We start from the raw sequence: 6,837 nt of genomic DNA on the forward strand, positions 1-6,837 counted from the left end.
GCATACCCTAAGGTTTGGGCAAATACCAACTAGGTTCAAGACATTTCAAAATTGACCAATTTGGTCCTTAAAGACAATTTAATCCCTAATTACATTACACTCTATTAATTTCTCTCTCTTCTCAAGGTGACTCACTCTTCTTGCATCCCTTCTCTCCTCTCTTTAGTCATCCCAATCTCTCTAATCTCAGATTAGCCATAACCATAACCACAGCCACAGCTAACTAACATCCCAATTTTACCCACCCAAATCCTTACACAAAAATTCAAATCCAAAAAACCCATAGCAAACCCACCACCAACCCCACTGCAAATCCACCCTATATCATAACCCATTACCACTACCATTGCCACCAAAAACCACCACCGGCCACAAAACCCAACCAAACCCAACGCAACAAAACCCAAATCCATAACAAACCCACCACCACCCCCACTGAAAATCCACCCTAGATTGAAACCCACCATCACTGGCCATAAACCCCAGCAAAACCCAAATCCTTTAACAAAACCCAAATTCAAAAAACCCATAACATCAGAACCCACAACCACTTCACTACAAATCTACCCTAGATTGGAACCCACCACCACCACTAGCCACAAAATTTGAATAAAAAAACTCAAAAACCCACAACAAACCCACCACTGTCGTTACTTGAGAGCACACCACTGTTGTTGCCTAAGAGAAGAAAGAGACAATGAAAGGGTGAGTCATAGAGAAGGGTCGTCTTGGAGAGAGAGGGATGAGAGAGAAGAAAGGCCTGAGAGAAACAGAGAGTGTTGGAACAGAGAGAGTAGGGAGAGAGAGAGAGAGAGAGAGAGAGAGAGAGAGAGAGAATGAAAAGAGATGTTTGAGAAAGAAAAGGAAAACTGAGTAATGGAGGGTAACGGGGATAGAGATTAAATTGTCTTTAAGGACCAAATTGGCCAATTTTGAAATGTGTTTGACCTAATTAGTATTTGCCCAAACCTCAGGATATGTTAGTGGAATCTACCATTTTTTTTTCCGCTCCTCCTGCTTTCTTTATGCCTCGTTTGGGAGGAGGGAATGGAATGAAATAGAAATAAATGAAAAGAATAATTTTAGAATATTATTCCCTTCCCTTGTTTGGGAGTTTTAATGGAGGGAATGGAAAGTCCATTTCCTTATTTGAGAGTTCAAGTGAGAGAGAATAGAATGGGTAAGAGAGAACACTCATTCCTCTTTATTCCCTTAAAATCTCAAATTTTCATTCCCCCCAAAATTGGGAGGAATGATAGGAGATGAAATTAGATTTAATAATTTTTTTACTAAAACTCCCAAAACACCCTTATATATTCAATCTTTTATTTTAAAATAGGGGTCTAATAATAATATTGTCATAAAATGATTCCATTTTATTCCCTCCATATTACTCCCAAACAAGATTACTTACATTCTATTCATTTTCAAGGTTACTTAATTCCATTCCATTTCATTCTTTTCCATTCCTTCTCCTTACTTAAATACATTCCATTCCATTCCTTTATAATCATTCCATTCTATTCCCTTATGAACTCCCAAACGAAGCCTTATTCACTTTCGAATTCTTTCCTTTTTCTTTTATTTTTTGTTTTTCGGTCAGCTATTGCTTTCCTTTCTACGAATCTTTCTCTTTCTTTTTTTTTTCCTTCACTTCTAATAACTTCTAACTCCTTTTCATTTTTTTTTTTTTTTTACTTACCTCTACCTTCCGCTTCCTCTCTTCGCTTCTATCTCTTGTTTTTCTTTTTCTTTTTTTTAATATGGATGCCTCTTTTTTTTTAATTGAATTGAAGAATATTTTTAATTTTTTGGGATATGGTTGTAGTTAATTAATATTTGATAGTCATACTTATTTTTTTTTATTCTTCTTCATTGAATTGTTTTTTTTATTGACATTGTAATTTTTTTTATCCAGAAATTTTATAATAAAGTGTGTATTTATTTTATATACTTTAAAAAAATTAATGTTAGCTCAAAAAAATATGTAATAGGGATATAAGTGTAAATATATACAAACTCGATTTTCTATCCTCCCATTTTTCTTCTCAACTAAACAAAAAAAATTTCCATCTTTCTACTTTTATACTCCCAACCAAACACAAATGGGAGAAACTAAAATCTTTTCTATATTTTTTCCCAACCAAAAAGGATAAACCATCTATAATTGTCCCCTCCCTCTCATTTTTTTTTTTTTTCCTATAAGTCTAAAGGCATCCAAATTTTCTCATATAAAACCATGTACACACTATCTTTTCTTTGTGTTTTAGTGGATGTGAGCACCATAATGCATGATCAGTTGTAGTCATGTTCATCTTAAACATAGGCTTGAGAGTATGCTATCAGTGGTAGGGACAAAGCCTGGAGTTTGATTGAGTGGGGGTTGGAGTATTAAAATTTTGAAATTTTGCATAAAAAACCCACTTAACACCAACTTTTTAAAATTTTGCATAAGAATTTTTGGAACGTGGGATATCAACATTTTATGGAATTGAAATATCAACAATTTTTGGAATTGAGACCAAGATTTTTAATTCCATTTCAGATTGACTATTAGAATGAAATATTTTGTTATCTGCGTGTACTAATACGGCTGAAGAAAATAATTGCATGTCAAGTAAAACATACCAGGATCCAAGATGAGCACATATTTCTAACCATTTTGGTGAAGACTGAACAGTATCAACAATTTTCGCATTTGGACCAACGGGAAGTTGATTTTGATCAAGAGTAAAGTCCTTATAGCCATCCATGTAATCTATATCTGTCCACATAACTTCAAAAGGTATTCCAGCTTTTGCATAGACAGCAACCACGCCTTCAAGGTCAGCCGCGTTTTTGTAACCATATCGACACTGATGCAATCATTTATATAAACTTAACAATAACCACTAGGGTTAGCATTTCTTATAAAGTTTTTCAGGATAAAAAATATTGCAGGTCAAATCTTAATTTGGAGTGAAGATTATGTTGGCATACAATGGAAGCCTGAATATATGTTGACAATACAGTTATAAATCTTCTTTAAAAAATCGCATAACATCTCCTACTGTCACCTTTTTTTTTCTTCATAAGTAACCTGTAACCCACTATGGCGTCTTTCTATAAAGGTCACTATTACTGATAGTATTCATTAAACTTCATTTAGGCCAGGATTTGTATTGCCCTAAGTGATGGCCCAACATATTGCTTGCTCTATTAGTAGATCTAATCTTAATAAGAATGAAGTGTCATACTATTGTCATAGTTTTCACCACGGCTTTCAAAATCAATTACTATAATTGAAAAGGAAAATCCTAAAAGAAGTCAAAGGCAATTAAAGAGTAAAGAGTTAGAACAACTTGAAATTGAAATTTGTAAACCCTATCAGAAGGATCATATTAAAGGTGAGCCAAGTACTTGAATTGGAGTTGATCAAAGAACCTAAGCTGGAGCTTCTGCAGAAAACAGAGCACTGGAACAATTGCTTCTGCATAGACGGCAGTAGCTTAGCTTGTATCTTTGTAATACTACTTGTAGTTTAGGTTTTGTAATAGTTAGGTAGTTGTAATTATTGGTACGTGTCTTTTGCTGATTAGGATAGTTCATAACAGATTTTGGAGGGAAGATCAGTATAGTTTGGAGTTAGTTTTAGGGATTTGGTTATTTTCATGTTGTATAAAAATACCTCGATGTACATTCAGTTTCTAATTAATGTAAAATATTTAATCATCAAAATCTTATATGGTGATGATGCCAAAAAATTGTCAGTGAATTGCGTAGCCCTCACGTGCTCTGGACAAAATCTGCGAGACGGAAACAAAGAAAACCCTACAGAGAGTACCAGTGTGGAACCGGCCAAATACCCTCCGAAAGTTAATTTAGAGAGAATTTCTACAACTCTAGAGTGCCAGAGCTGGAAAAAATTACGCATACCTTGGCTTGTGAGGGTTTTGGCGTTTTTATAGTGGTATAGAGTTGACCTTCGTTTCTTGATGGAGAAGGTATTTCCTTGTAGAGAATATCCTCTTTAATGCCCATATATCATGGGATTATTTCCTTGTAGGGATTCTGGGCGTGAGATGCAAGACATTTCCATATTAGGTTTCTTGGAGACCACTTAGGCCACATGGGTGCCACGTGGCTTCACTATCTGTCTCCCTTGCATCCGTTCGTCTCATTGGAATCCATTCTCTACAAAGAATCTGCCCGTCTTACTTAAGTCCGTCTACTTCGAAGGGTCCGTTCGTTTTTCTGCCTTTCTGTCCGACATACGATCCCCTCTATTAGTTCTTTGACTGTTAGGCCATCTAGACCATCTCCTTTGGCAACACTATCACTTATGACTAACTCTATTGATTGGATTCATCAATCTTGGGATTTATCCCTATCAGCTGCCCCCTTACTCTATGGGTTTGTTGCTTAGTATCCCAGATGAACACCTGGAGTGACGATCTCACCTAGTTTCTAAGGAGTCATGTTTTGATTGACGGGCCAGTTAAGAGTCATAAATGCTGGGGGGGCACATGGCACAATTTTAGTGGTTGGTTACTCAGACCAAAGTGTCTCTTTGTCTTCCATGCCGTTTCTTTTATATATATGTTGCTTCTCCCCTTCATTTCTACTTTTCGCAACCATTTTCTAGTGTCAGAGAGCCACTGTCACCTGTTACTCAGTCACCTCAGCGCATCCGTTCACCATGCTGTTTCCGTCCCTTTTTTGCATCGTACACTTGTAAGTGCTCTCCGTCCTATACGTATATTTTTCTTTTCTTTGTTTTCTTTAAGTACTGTATGTCCCTTGCATATGCAAACCTGTAGAGTCTTAGGAGTTTATCCATCACATGTAGGTGTAATAGATGTCTAGTGAAGCGTCAAGTGAACAATCGTGTGTTCGTGAAGGAGTGGGCTACAATGAGGTGTACCCGTCAGGTCAAGACGACCCCGGCGCCTCTTATTTTGAAAGAGTTCCATCTGCCAACTCACCTTCCGAGGAGGAGGATGAGGATTTGGACGTGGACGAGTCAGAGAGTAAGAAAAATGAAGACTCAGACTGCGAGGAGAACGTTGAATCTCCTATTAGATCCATCATTGGCCCTAACGGCCTTAGGAAGTTTGTTCTTCCCCTCATGTGGACGGTCAACGATTTTAACTCGACCATTAAAAGAAAACATTTTTACACCTTACGGGGGAGATATTAGATTCCCATCGACATCCCCATCCGTCTACCCTTTAAGTTTGAAAAGTGCTATTACCATGGTGCTGATGATGTCGTGGTGTATGAGCAAATGTTCAAGGCAGGATTTAGACAGCCTTTAAGTGCTCTCCACCATCACTTATTCCAATACCTAGGACTAGCCGTCACCCAGATTGCTTTGAATGCTTGGAGAATCTTCCTTGGTGCGGAGGTGCTATATGGGGTTCTAACTAAAGGGAGACGTCAACTAACCGTGGAGGAGTTCTTCCATTGTTACCGTCCTTCCAAGATTGTCAAGTCTAGGGGCATTTACAGCTTCCTGCCAAGGAAGCCGTTGCTCAGGCTAGTGTACAAGACTCTTAATTCTAACTAAAATTGGAAGAACTGGTACTTCTTCATCCAGGGAGACAACTGGATGTGCCATCCTGATGAATGGGAGAACATGCTCCTTATTGATAGAACTTGGGGTATAATGCCTCCGTCTGGTAGGCCTCTGCTTGTTTAAATTTGCCCGTTTATTTATTTTGTCTGTTTTACTTTTTAGTCTAACCATCTCTTATTGCAGCTCAGGACCGTCTAGATGTTAACCTTGAAGAGTGGAGGTTTTTGGAGAAGATCTTCACCTTGGACACCCTGCACTGGTACTATGAGGGTCCCAAGCCTATAGCTATTGCCCGTTGCTACGACTCATAAGCACGCCAACGTGAGTCTGTCGCCTATTCCTTTTTAAAAAAAAAAATTTAAAACTTTTTAGTGCTTTCTGTCTAACTCTTTCTTTCCATCTCCTTTGGTACAGAAATGGAAGACGGTAAGAGGAGGGCTTACATATGCCAACAGGTCGCCGCATAGGCGAAGAAAAAGCAAGAGGAGGGCATGCCCCCTAAAGGAACAGGTCCACTGAAGCCATTCATCAAAAGGAAAACAACAGACAAAGTTGATTGCCCTGCCAAGAAGCCAAAGGTGGTGACTGGTCCAACCGTCGAGGAGACGCCTCCGACTGCCAAGCTGCCTCCTCCGCCCCGTCATGGGGTAGGAAAGGGTTTAATGACGATTAAAGGTCCCGTCTCTAAGAAGTGCCCCACCCTCTTCCACGAGGATTCATGGTATGCTATCAGGCAGCTCTCGTCCATCATTAAGGACTATGATTATGAAAACTTGGGCAACCATGCAACTGAGGCCATGGGGGAGACAAGCCTCTTCAGCTTGGCTCAAGTGTGTATTCGTCCTTCTTTCTCTCCCGTCTTACCCTTATTTCTAACCTTGTTTTGATTTTTGCAAGGGGTACTAATGATGAAGGGCTTGATAGACTGCTACATGGCCTGAGAGAAGTTGGTTAACCATTTGAAAGAGAGGGCTGAGATCGTGGAAACGGGGCTACATGAGCTTGAGGCCTGAGGGGAGGTGCAGATCAAGAAGCTTGACTTGACGAAGAAAGCCCTGGAAGAGTCGGAGGGACAAGCTAAGGTGCTGAAAAATGTGCTTAAGGACAAGGAGGGGGAGATCTCCTTGTTAAGGAAGCAAGTCCTTTGGGCTAAGGAAGAAGGGAAAACGGAGTTTCATAACTCCGACGCCTTCCTTTACGAGCTCGGCGGTTGCTTTGCTGACGGCTTCAACGACTGCCTCCGTTAGGTCAAGGCCTCCTTCCCTGATCTAGACTTGTCT

This window comes from Quercus lobata, chromosome 5 (assembly GCF_001633185.2).
Source record: "Quercus lobata isolate SW786 chromosome 5, ValleyOak3.0 Primary Assembly, whole genome shotgun sequence".
In the NCBI taxonomy this organism is placed as follows: domain Eukaryota; kingdom Viridiplantae; phylum Streptophyta; class Magnoliopsida; order Fagales; family Fagaceae; genus Quercus; species Quercus lobata.